At 47.9% G+C, this 13,625-nt stretch overlaps 1 long non-coding RNA gene across 1 annotated transcript in view; it reads right to left on the reverse strand.

The window, feature by feature from the left end:
- The window catches only part of LOC122210136, a 433,134-nt gene extending 421,151 nt beyond the window's left edge, over positions 1-11,983 (reverse strand). The window contains exons 1-2 of the long non-coding RNA XR_006197930.1: positions 11,199-11,983; positions 4,273-4,424 (exon numbers count right to left, since the gene is read on the reverse strand). This is a non-coding gene — a long non-coding RNA (uncharacterized LOC122210136). The remainder of the gene's footprint in view (positions 1-4,272; positions 4,425-11,198) is intronic.
- Positions 11,984-13,625: the final 1,642 nt, after the last annotated feature.

A 13,625-nucleotide genomic window follows, 5' to 3' on the forward strand; every position in this document is an offset into this window, starting at 1 on the left:
AGGGGGCCCCCTGGGAAAGATCTTCCTCTCTGATAACAGGTTGATAAGGAGTGCAACGGTTTTAATATATGTACACAATTTCCTCAATACTCCTCCCTTCAAAAGATGGAACCCTTCTCTTGAGTGTGAGCTCAATTTAGTGACTCATTTGTAACGAATAGGACACAGAAGTGACAACATATGGCTTCCAAGATTAGAACATGAAAGGCCCTGCGGCTTCCCCCGTGTGTTCTCCCAATCACTCACCCTGGGGACGTGGCTGCCACATTGCGAGGACCCCCAGGCAGCCCTGTGGAGAGGCCCACAGCCGACAGCCAGCACCAACGTGCCAGCCATCTGTGTGAGGCATCTTGGAGCAGATCCTCTTGCCCCGGTCAAGCCTCCAGAAGATCACAGCTCCGGCCAACGTTTTGACTGAAACCTCTCAAGAAACCCTGAACAAGAACCACCCGGCTGAACTGCTTCTGACTTCTGGCCACAGATAATGAATGTCCTTTAAAGACACTGAATTTTGGAGTAATTTGTTAATGCAGCAAATAACTCATACGAGGAGAGGCAATCTGAACCTCCACATACCCCACCCCCTCCCAGGCCTGCCTGTTGACCTCATCAGATGAGGACACGAAGTGAGAGCCATCCCGGGGCCTGGAGAGGGAGGCCAGGAGACTCTCGGGGATGCGAACCACAGCCACAGGAACAATCCCGAAGCCCCCACTTGCAGACATCTTGTTAAAGGAGAAAACACTCATGTGCTCGGACCCGAGTCTCCTGGTCCCTGTAGCGTCACCCCTCAAGTGCAGTAACCGCTAGAGAGACAGCTACTATCCCCGTTTGCTCTGACTTCCCAAGGCTCCTCTCACGGATCCCAACCCTTCTCAGCTCTGCACCAGGTGCGCCCACATCCTGGAGAGGCTGGCGATGACGCGGGGCGGAAGGCACAGAACTGAGCAGCTTCGAGGCTGTCGCCTTTCACCCTTTATTCTGAGAGGTTGCATACTCCCAGCAGGCCAGGACCAGACTCCCGTGATCTTACTCATCTCGGGCTCTGCTGTAATAAAATAGCACAGACTGGCGTCAACACCAGAGCTTGATCTTCCCACAGTTCTGGAGGCCAGAGTCTGAGATGAGGGCGCCTGCACGGCCACGTTCTGGGGTGAGCTCTCATCCCGGCTTGCAGACAGCCACCTCATCACTATGTCCTCATGTGGCGGAGAAAGAGCGGGTTCTGGTCTCCCATCCTATTATCAGAGCACTAATCCCCTTACGAGGGCCCTAGCATCAAGACCTTACCTAAACCTCATTACTTTCCAAAGGCCCACCTCCAAATACCCTCATACTGGGGGTTAGCGCTCCAACATATGAATTCAGTCCACAGCACACGCCAAATCGTAGAAGCTTAAATTCTCTATTCTCGATACCGGAGAGGAAAACAACCAAGTGTCTGCTTTTCCTGCTCGTCATCGTATTTATAGAGGGCTATAGGTAGCTGGTTCTAAAATTTAAAGGTAAGTGTCTTCAACAAAAGGTATTATATTTCAACTAGCCAATCAGAAGGCAACAAAAGCAAAACTAAACCGCTATGTTCAAGTTCAAAAGACTTGAAGCAGGGGGTGAATGAGGAATGGCAGAGTTAAGGTGTTCTGTATAATCATTTCGATTCTGTTTTAATGATGGGCCTCCTTCTAGTAATTAACCAGGCTTGGGCTCTGGGGCCCAGGGTCAGGCAACCACTTCCTAGTGGTGACCATGGCTTCCTTCACCTCTCCGTGCCTCAGTTTCTTCACCTACAAGGGGGCCATACGTTCAAAGAAGTAATGTACAGGAAGTGCTTAGGACGGCATCTGGAAGGCAGTAAGCTCTTAATCCCACGTTGGCTATTTGTCATCATTGATGCCATTATCAGGATTACTGTCTTCTCCTAAGGAAAGAGGGAGGCGGGCGGCCAGACGGGGGGACTGTGGAACCTTCCGGGGAGTAGCCCCAAGAACCGGTGTGAAGTAGAAGACGTGGGGAAGTGCAATGTGGCTCTAGATGCTGGGCCTCGGACTCCTGCACAGCTGGTTGCTCCATTTCCCCACCTACAACAGGGCGGTAAGACTTCCATCTTACAGGACCACGAAGAATGTGTAAGAAGCGTGAAACAGCGTCCTGGACGCATGTACTGTTACATTCCCAGGCTCTGATGCCACCAGGGACCAGGAGATGGAGTTTGAGGTACAAGAATGAATTACATCCAGGCTTTTCAGGGCAGTGAAGACTGCGTTCAGCAAACAGATGAAGACTCTGCCTAAGAAATAGAACGAAGTCAAGACTTTAAAAGCAAGACACATTGGGGGGCTCCTCCGGCAAACAGTGCCGGTGAACATACAAGAGCGATGTGCCCCAAATTCCAGCCCCCTTCAGGAGCTGGGGCTCTCTGCATTTCACGAGAAGCAGGGCCCTCGCCACTTTCAGAAGACGGATCTCCATCAGTCTTCACCAGGGTTGGTCAACCACGGCCTGTGGGCTAAACCTGGACGGCCATCTGCTTCTGTGTGGCCCGGCAGCTGAAAATGACTTTTACATGTTTGAGTGGCTGGAAAAGATTAAAACCCTAACGATATTTCCTGCAATGTAAGACTTACATGAAATTCAAATCCCAGTGTCCATAAGTAGGCTTGTTCAGGCAGGTATCATACACGGTTGCTTTCACATAACGACAGCAGGGGTGAGCAGCTACTCCAGTGACTGGCTGGTTACTAGGCTAAAATAGGTACTAGCCAGCTCTCCACAGGAAAAGATCCCTGGCTCAAGCCAGAGGTTTTCAAACTTAGTGTCCATCAGAATCATCTGAAGGGTTTATTCAAGCACAGATTGTGGGCCTCATGTCAGAGTTGCTGGGCTGAGGCCAAAGAATTTGAATTCCTAACAAGCTCCCAGGTGAGGCTGATGATGTTGGCCTGGGGAACACACTTTCATACTTCGAAAACTGCTGGTCCAAGTCAATCGTGGTAAATTCCATCTTCCGTGCCAGTGACTGCCTAGAAAAAGGGCATCGCAGTTCTGACCAATGAGACTCACGGAGAAGTGAGCTGAGAGCTTCTGGGACAGTGATCCCAGAAGTGGGTCGCAAGTGGAAAAGCTGGGCCCGCTTCTCTTTCGGCATCATCTCGAGACCAGGAGGACAAGAGCCACCTGCTGCATGTAGCAGAAGGAGCAGAAAGGGGGAAAGAGGCTGGATCCACCAGTACACAGCTAGGCCACAAGTGCACCAGCCACAGCGTCTCCGTCTGTGACACAGTAATTGCCATTATTGTCTAAGCCTCTTCAAATGGGGTTCTTAGGAGCTGCAAGCCACACATGTCCTAAGTGGTATCCCTCTTCTGTGCAGCCCCACCCAGGGTTCCAAATACACCCCCGACCACTGCAAGGACACCACCAATCTCAAGCCATGAGGGCTGGGGTCGGCGCATGGGCCACAGTACCCACCATCCCACAAGAGGGCAGATCTGGGGTAGGAAAAAGAGCATTATTTTTGGAGCCATAAAATGCCAGGTTGGAGCCCAAATTCCACCACTCAGTGACCATTCACCTCATACTCCCAAGATGGGACTTATGCATGCCGCATGACCAAGGCAGCCCTGTCTGTGAATCTGGGCAGGGTCCCTTTCTCTCCGGATCCTCATTCACCACCAGAGCCAGCATCGGCAACAACTCGCGAGGTCCCAGGCACAGGACTAAGCCTTTCACGTGCGTGATCTTACTGAAGCCTCAAAACAACCCCAGGTGGTAAGCACCATCCTTTCCCCACCTTACAGCTCAAGAAACAGAGGCTCTAGAACGTCACACGGCTCGCCCGAGGCTGTACAATGTCTAAGTGCAGAGGGAGGATTCCAACTCAGATGTTTCTGGCTCAAGAACCCACATGTTTGATGTCGACGCTGTGACACCAGGTTTAAAGGGCAGGATATGTACAGGGTCCCACAGTGCATACGGGGGCTCAGGACACACTCCTGCATCTGATCATCTGACACAAGGTCTCACTCCTCTCCTCACCCACCGCTCGGACTAGAAAAGAGGGTGGAAAGACAAGTCCTTTCAAAAACTGGCCAGCTCTGGCCGGTCAGCCGGAGTGGAGCTGACACGAGCATCAGGGGGGATATTGCAAGATCACTCAAGATGGGGACCACGAGACGGTGCCCCGCGGGGACGGTGGCAGCAGCGTGTCCGCAAGGGCCCGGGCCTGCCCAGCGTCTCGTCAGCTCTGGTTCCTGGGCCGCAGCCCAGCCTTACCTGCCAGCTTGCACACCTGGCTGAGAATCTTCCGCTGCCCCCTCTGGCATCCAGCTGCCTAATCGGAGAGCTCGGATGTTTGCCTTGCGCCTGTGGAGGGCAGGCGGAGGCAGTGGAACGGGCAGCAATTCCAGAGCCGTCACAACTTCTGGCTGAAACCAAACATGACAGATTTACCATTGGGCAGGCTGTTCCATTTATTATTTAACGCTCGCAATAAATATTTGCATGACCCAGCGCTGGAGGGAACGCTCTGTGATAACTCACTGCGTTTCCCTGCCAAACAGCACCGCAATCGGATTCCAAAACTGCGGCAGAGAATATTTTATGCTCTTCTAAGGAGCCAGGTGATGGCCCTCTGGTAGGAAACATTTTCTTGCCTGTCTCCAAAGAGCCAAAGGGAGCAGGAGACTGGAGTTCCGAGAGGCAATTAGATGAGGAGGAGGAAGGTGACCGCGAACGTGTACTTCTGTACTCCGAGCCTACTGGGTGCCAGGCTCTGTGCTAAGAGCTTCACATTCATTCATTCAACATGTGTCTTTGAGGGCAGGGCTGCCAGACTGGGCAAAGAAAATACAGGTGATCCAGTTAAATTTGAAATTCAAATTTTCAGGGCGCCTGGGTGGCTCAGTCGCTTAGGCATCCGGCTTCGGCTCAGGTCATGATCTCACGGTCCATGAGTTCAAGCCCCGCGTCAGGCTCTGTGCTGACAGCTCAGAGCCTGGAGCCTGTTTCAGATTCTGTGTCTCCCTCTCTCTCAGCCCCTCCCCTGTTCATGCTCTGTCTCTCTCTGTCTCAAAAATAAATAAACGTTAAAAAAAAATTAAAAAAAAAAAAAAGGAATTCAAATTTTCAATCAATAAAAATCCCATGCAATTCCAGAAAATTTTTCATGTTAATCCAAAATTTAAACTTGCCTGGGCACCCTATTTTTCTCCAGCAACCCTAACTGAGCTTATGCGCATGACACAATAGCAAAGGGGATTTATCTTCAACTGGGGGTCAGGGAAGGGACCTCTAAGAAGATCACACTTAGACAGACATGTCAGTGAAGGAGACAACCATGACAAAAGGTGAGTGAGTTCCGGACAGAGAGGAAAGCCCGTGCAAAGGCCCTGGGGTGGAAAGAATGTGGACATACGAGTTGAGAAAGGCCATGTGAGTAGGGATGAATAAAGGAGGGGAAAGTGACAGGGCCCATGGTCCCCCTAAAGAATGTGGATGTTATTTTAAGTTGAAAGGAAGCTTTTGGAGGGTTTTTCAGGTGGACATGGCCCAATGGGGGTCCAAACTCCTGCTGCCTGGATTTCTGAATCCAGAGGCCACACAGAGGCCCCAACACTGGCAGGAAAAGAGGAGGAACAAGAAAAGGAGAAATTGCATAAGAGAGCTGATCGGCACTCACAGAAAACACTTGCACAGTAACAAACCAGCTGCCTCAACAGAAACCTCCACCTCTTCCCAGAGTTGTTCCCCCAGCCGGGCAGCCGGAGGGAGGGGGACTCCGGCAGTGACAATGCTATCAATTTCCATTCTGCTTTTGGCAAATACAGAAAAGGACATTTCAAAGACTTTTAAAAATAACTTTCAAACAACTCAAGGGTGGGAAGAAAAGAGAGAGAGAGAAATCACAGTTTGCCTGCTCAAGAACAGTGATAATGACAATAAGGAATGCAGATAAAAAGAACAGCATTTTCACATATGTTATATCATTGGCTCCTTAGTGTTCTATAAAGCAGGCAGGGCAGATTGTGATATCCCTGAATCATAGTGAGGGAAACAGAGATTCGGAAAAATAGAATCCAACAGCTAGGAAATGTCCAGGCAGGGTTTGAAGCTATGTTTGCTCCCAAAGCCTGGGCTCCCAAAAGCCCTCTATGGTCTTGCTATGGACTGAATTATGTTCTCACAAAATTCATATTCTGAAGCCCTAATCTCCAATGTGACTGTATCTGGAAAGATAATTTAGGAAGTAATTAAGGTTAATGAAGTCACAAAGGTGGGCCCTAATCAAAAAGGACCATGTCCTGGGGCGCCTGAGTGGCTCAGTCAGTTACGGTCCGACTCCGGCTCAGGTCACGATCTCGCAATTCGCGAGTTGCAGCCCTGCGTCGGGCTCTGTGCTGACAGGTCAGGGCCTGGATCCTGCTTCAGGTTCTGTATCTCCCTCGCTCTCCCCTCTCCTGCTCACACTCTGTCTCTGTCTCTCAAAAATAAACATTTAAAAAATAAAAATAAATAAAAAATAAAGGACCGTGTCCTTATAAGAGGAAGACATCTCTCTCCCTTTCTCTTGGTCTCTCCACAGGAAGAAGGCTGCCATTTGCAAGCCAGGACAAGAACTTTCACTAGCACCTGACCACACTGCTGCCCTGATCTTGGACTTCCAGGCTCCAGAGCTATAAGCAATAAATGCCTCCTATTTAAGCCCCCAGTCTATGGTATTTTGTCACAGTAGCCTGAGCTAAGAGAGCTGATGTGAAGCCAACCGCAGCCCAGCCCTCAGCTGCTTGTCTTGCGAGCACAGCTGCTACATGTACAAAATCCCTTCTCCCATCTCCCCCTCGGCCTTTCTGCCTACCTGATGCCTAAAGGGTCTTCCCCCCGCCCCGGCTAGCCCACCCCCTTCATCCCCACAGCACTCATATGTCTCAGAGAATTTTACACATAAGTCCACACAGTGGCGGACTCCTCCTCTGGAAAGGAACACAGCAGCAGAGTGAAGGCATCACAGCTTTGGCACTGGAAAACCTGAGTTCAAATCCCAGCTCTATACTAACTAGCTGGGTGGCCTTGAGAAAAGGACCTGAACCTCAGTTTCCTCTCCTGAAGAATGGGGATAACGTGATCCACACACCCCCTCCCCGGGGATCACTGTGGGAATTAAATGAGATGCTAAGTATAAAACATCAGCACAGGGCCTGGCACAGTCAGTGCCCGATAAGTAGTAGCTGTTAATAATAATTACAACAATGATGACACCCAAACGGTCCCTTCATTCAGCACATTTTTTAATGAACACCTGCTATGTGTTAGGCACATGGGCATAGAGCAGGACATGACTCCACACATGCTTCCACCTTCACGAAACTTACAATATGATGCAAGAAACAGACTTATGGTATAATAAAAGGACCATATTGGTAAAAAATCACAGACAAACAGTCTTAAAGTGTTGAAGAGTGCTGTGAAGGAAGAAGGAGGCTTCTGTGAGATAATCATCTACGTGAGCATCAGAGAAAGTCTCAAAGGATACTTCAGCCGAGATCTGGGGTGTGAAAGAGGCAGCCAAGCAAAGACCGGGAGGGATAAGGTTTCCCAGTACAGACAGCAGCAGCACGTGCAAACACAGAAAGGCTGGGAAGCACTGGACAGGTACTGAGGGGGTGAGGTGAGGCCAGCTCGGCTGGAGGAAGCAAAGAAGGGAGATGCGGTTACACAAGTCGGCCAGGATCACAGCATGCAGGGTCTGCTAATCCATTTCTAACTTATTCTGAAGTCAAAGAGAACCAGGCACCCACGCTAAGAATGCAATACGATGGCTGGTGCAGAAGAAGAGCTCAAAAAACATGAGCTCGCTTCCCTACCTTGAAATGCCCAAAATAAATTAAAGTGGCCTGTCTGCTCTGAATTTTTGGATTTGACTTCGCCTTGCAACTGTTTCTTTAAAAAAATGTCCAAGGACCAGGGGGGATGAGATGGAGAAGGGGATGTGAGGGAACAAGCTCAAAATCAAACAAGCCAGAAACTCCTGGCTGGGAATTTTCTCTCCAGATCTCTGCAGGGATGGCCGCATCGCTTGAACTGCAGGAGACAGAGGTGAAGTCAGAAGAGCTTAGAAACCTTTCTCCAACCAAGACCCAGACCAGGCAGGTAGTAAAGCTGCCCCCCACTCTACCTCCACCCTCACAGCCTGAGGATGGGGTCTGCCAGACCCCTCCTGACATCCTGACACCAGACCAAACCCTCAGAGCCACTCAAGGCCAAAGCTATCAGCCTGGGCCGCTTCAATGCCAGGAAAGCAAAATGTGTTGCTGGTAAAAAGCTAGCAAAGAAAAAGCAAAGAAAGAAAGAAAAAACTTTCAATTGGTTACAAGGGAGCCACAGTCTGAGTCTAGGACATTCATCCAGCATGAAGTCTGCTGTGACTCAGACCCTTCTTGGAATTTTAAAATTCATTACAGTTTATTTATTCATTCACTACCCACACAGAACTCACAGTAGACTGCCCTAAGAGTCTACTCTTGAATATGTATCACAAAATTATTAAATATAAATTTAAAATCAGAACTTGGAGGAAAATAATTGAGAATAAGAGGTAAGGACAGGAATAGAACAGGATGGAAAGTAGAAAAGATACACAGATCAGAAGGTCAGTTACTAGATCTGAAAATGCGGCTCTGAGTTCCCTTGTGGCCAAGTCAAAAAGGGGAGTAGAAGCTGTTCTCATGGTCTACAAGGAAAAAGGCCTTTGACTCCCTAGGACCAGCACTGTCCTGCCCTGTGACCCCACATAAGTGATTTAATCTCTACTTGTACTTTCCTCGCCTTCAAAAAGGAAAGAGAAACTATTCAATCTTTGTGACTCCCTCTTTAGGTTATAAAAAACCAAGCTATAGTAACAACCAAGAATGGCTGAACTTCCAGCCTCGGCTCTAAATTAAGATTCCCAAACTAAATGTCTGTAAGGACTAGTCACTAGCAGAAATGAGGGAAGACATCTGGGCCTAACACAATAATAATAATAACACAATAAGTAGCGGGGAACGGAGGAACCCATGCTCTGTCTAAGGGGGACAGCTGCTTCTGTCTCCAGCTGATTAGTGCCCATGGTCTGATTTTTAAGAAGAGCTCAAAATCAGGATTTTAACGTAAACCCTTCTACCATGTAAATGTTTGCTTTTAATTCAAATTTCCTTAAAATAGTGTATAGGTCAAACATGGCTCCACCTGAAGGCCAATTCCAGAAAGAAATAGCAAATCCCTCCAGTACCTTACAAACGGATTCTTCTATCTTCAAGTTAAATTGCAATCCCCACCCTATCTTCCAGCAGCTAAGCCTCTCAAGGAAGCATTTTGCAACAAAGATACGATTCTTTCTGAATCCTATTCCACACACATTGTTGGTTTCCTATTGTGTTTTGGGGCACCGAAGGATACACCAGTGTGATAAACAAGTCTCCACCAAGTCTCCAGACAGGCCCAGCTGTGTGTTCCATCAAGACACTGGCTGGCTCCCAGGAAGTTCTCAAGGTTTGGCGATGTCTGCAGAAATCAGCCCTTTCATCAACAGCTTCAAAACATATTGCTGGATTTATCTCTACCAGGAACCAGAAAACACCCATTCCTCTCCAAATCTTTTTCCGTCTGTCCAGCCTCCTGGATAAGGTTTTTCTTCATGGAGCCCTGTCACTCCATTTATTGCCAGTTCAACAAGTACGTGCTAAATGCCCACTGGATATGGGTACTGGGCTAAGAGTTGAGGAGTCAAGACAAATAATATGAGACCACTGGTCCACAGTCCAAGGCCAAAATATAGATGCAACTGAACTTACCCTGGTGGGTATTTTAACTGACAGAGCTAAATGATAAAATGGAAAGTCACTTAACTTGACCTGGGTTTGAGTTAGAATTCTTCCACCCACTACCTAGGTTATGTTGGGCAAGTCGCCTACTCTATTACCTCATCTATTTAAAAATGTAAGGGAGGGGCGCCCGGGTGGCTCAGTCGGTTGGGCGTCCAACTTCGGCTCAGGTCATGATCTCATAGCTTGTGGGTTTGAGCCCCGCGTCGGGCTCTGTGCTGACAGCTCAGAGCCTGGAGCCTGTGTCTGATACTGTGTCTGCCTCTCTCTCTCTACTCATCCCCTGCTCATGTTCTGTATGTCTCTCAAAAATAAAGATTATGGGAATGCAAGCTGGTGCAGCCACTCTGGAAAACAGTATGGAGGTTCCTCAAAAAACTAAAAACAACTACCCTACGACCCAGCAATTGCACTACTAGGCATTTATCCAAGGTATACAGGTGTGCTGTTTCAAAGGGACACATGCACCCCCATGTTTATAGCAACACTACCAACCATAGACTAAGTACGGAAAGAGCCCAAATGTCCATCGATGGATGAATGGATAGAGAAGATGTGGTACAGATCTACAATGGAGTATTACTCGGCGATCAAAAGGAATGAAATCTTTCCGTGTGCACTACGTGGATGGAACCGGAGGGTATTATGCTAAGCAAAATTAGCAAAAGACAAATATCATATGACTAACTCATCTGAGGACTTTAAGATACAAAACAGATGAACATAAGGGAAGGGAAGCAAAAATAATATAAAAACAGGAGGACAAAAACATAAGAGCCTCTTAAGTATGGAGAACAAACAGAGGGTTACTGGAGGGGTTGTGGGGGGGATGGGCTAAATGGGTCAGGGGCACTAAGGAATCTACTCCTGAAATCATTGTCGCACTACATGCTAACTAATTTGGATGTAAATTTTTAAAAAATAAAAAATAAAGCAAGTTAAAATAAAAAGAAAGAAAGAAAGAAAGAGAAAGAAAGAAAGAAAGAAAGAAAGATTTTTTAAAAATGTAAGGAATATAACACCACCTCACTTACAGTTTGTTGGAAACAGAACTAGCCCACACTGCAGCAAAGGTGCTGCACCGCACAATTCCAAGATGTGCTAGTCACAGACTATGCTGCAAATAGTTTCCCCTGGAGTTGTGCAGTACCCAACACGGACAGCTGTATAGGACAGCCCTGGTTGGAAGGTGTAAATACCTCATAGGAAACAAACAAGCAGTGTCCAGCACATTGTAGGGCCTCAACAAATGAAACTGTTGCTAGTACAGAAATCAAATGGAAAATAGAACCTAGTTTTCCTAACTTGTCTTTTCCAGCATGTTTTCAACAAGAACCTCACCGCATAAATCGAAACACTGCTGAACAATCAGGGTCCCTCGGACTGAAGCTGAGCCCTTCTCATCAATCAGGCGCTGCACTTCCCCCTCCAAGGAAAAACACTGGTACCAGTCCTGGGGCCTTGATTTACGCCGCTGCCATTCTTGGCTGTCAGTCAAGTGCATGCCCCTCCTTCCCCACCTGGCCCAGGGCTGCCTCCGGATTCATGTTGCCGACTGCCGCGTGGCAGTCCACACTCTCCCTTGGTTCAGAGTGATTGTCCACGAGGTGTGCTCAGAGTGTTCAGTCCTGGGATTTTCTATTCCTTTTAAGCTTCGAACTGACTATCTCAAATGTTTAAATATAGCTGGCATCTGGCTCTTGACTGCTCATTTTGGAGGTGGTATTCGCCACGTCTCTTTCCACTGCAACGGGAATCAGCGAACAGTGAATTCGTTGTTTCACTTATCTTTTAAGAGTCCGGGGGTAGAGCTCGGGTTCAGGTACAGCAGGATTCAAGAGCTCAAACAATACTGTGGGATCAGCTTCTCATCTTTTTCTTCTGTTCTCCTCCCGGGAGATGCTACGCGGCGGCTTCCGGTGACCCCAGGCGTTAAACACTGGGTAGATGCCTCCAGCCAGAGTAAAAAAGCAAACGGGCATAGAGGGATACGGAGTGCAATCTTCAGGGTCCGCCACCCACCTCTTCTCAGCCCTGCAGAGGGCGAAGGCAGCCGGCGGACGACAGCTGGCCGGGCAAGGGCAGGCGGCTCACCCCCCACCCCCCACCCCTGTCCTGGGTGTGCCCTCGGCCCACTCTACCTGCACTACGGGCCCTTTCGAGGATGCAGCCTAGACACCGTAATGTTGCTGACACCACGTGGAGCGCAGGCGTGACTCGACCCCCTTGAGGCCGAAGATTCCGGCGGGCAGGGGCCAGGTGTAGTCGTCTGGTGGCCACCCAGGCCAAGCCTCCTAAATTCCCGTGCTTTTTAAAACTGCCCCCTACCCCTCTTCCTCTTCCTTCGGCCTCTCCTTGCCCTCAGGGGCCAGTTTCGAATTTCCCTGGGCCCACAGAGCTTAAGCCTGAGCTTCAGATCCACCTTCTCTAGCCCAACCCCCCGGAAAGCCACCTTATCTCCCGCCCACAGCTGACGCAGAAGCCCCGCCTCTTCCTGTTTCCGAGGACACCTACGGCCCCGGGCTCATTTCCTGTCCAAAAGGGAGCAGTCAGTCCTCTGGTCATTGGTGGAGCGCATTTGACTGTCAGACCCTGCAGCCAATGTATGATCAAGTTGGTTCCATTCTCATCCCGCCAACTCCTGAAGGATTCTGTCACCTCGCCAAAGTCCCTCCGCGTTTTTTTGGTTGCAAGCAGTAGAAGCGTGACTCATTGGTAGGCTACTGAAGAATCTTTAATTGTTACTATTACTACTTTAATGGTTACTGTTATTATTAGATATAACATTGTTATTAATTGATATAATAGTATTATTAGTGGTAGATTATTAGATAAAATAAAATACTATTCTCATTTCTATTATTAGAGATAATAATATCATATCGGCTCCAGTATCAGCCCCACCAACTTCTTTTGAAGGGCCCTTTGAAGAGACTCTAAGTGCTTTTTGTTGCAAGTGATAGAAGCCCAATTTATTGGCAGAATACTGAAGAATCTTTAATTATTACTATTACTAGTCTAGTTATTACTATTAGATATAAACAGTTATTATTAGATATAATAATAGCATTTATTAATATATTATTAGATTATAATTATTATTAGATACAATAACATACTATTAGGTATGTATAATAATATTATCCTGGTTACCAGGTGCTGTGGGGCTGGGGGGAATGGGGAGCTGCTAGGCACAAGGTACAAACTTCCAGGTTTAAGACAAAATGTTCTGGGGATCTAATATAGACCATGGGGCTTATAGTTAGTAATACTGTATTCTACACTTTAAAGTTGCTAAGAGAGTAGATCTTACGTGTTCTCACCACAAAAAAGAACTGGTAATTATGTGACATGATGGAGGTGTTAGCTGATGATATAATCACTTTCTGCAATATATGTGTATCAGATCTACACATTGTATATGTTAAACTTATATAATGTTATATGTCAATTATATCTTGATAAAGCTGGGGGGGAATAACAGTATATCTAATGAGTAGTAGCAGAAGATATAATACCCTTATTGTTATTGTTACCAAAATTATTAGGAGGAAGGGGAGAGAGAAGGGGAAGAGATTTAGGAAGCATTTAATACCTCCCAGGGGCCATGCCAAGCACTTTGCTTGAATCTCCTTGCTTTCTCACAACCACCCTATGAGGTTGCTATTGTCCTTTTATCCTATTTTACGGATGACGAACACCACTGCCACACACCTAGTTGGCGAGCCAGGATTTGCACCTGGAAGGTCTGCCTCCAGAAGCAGCACC

The sequence above is a fragment of the Panthera leo genome, chromosome E3, assembly GCF_018350215.1.
Source record: "Panthera leo isolate Ple1 chromosome E3, P.leo_Ple1_pat1.1, whole genome shotgun sequence".
NCBI lineage: Eukaryota > Metazoa > Chordata > Mammalia > Carnivora > Felidae > Panthera > Panthera leo.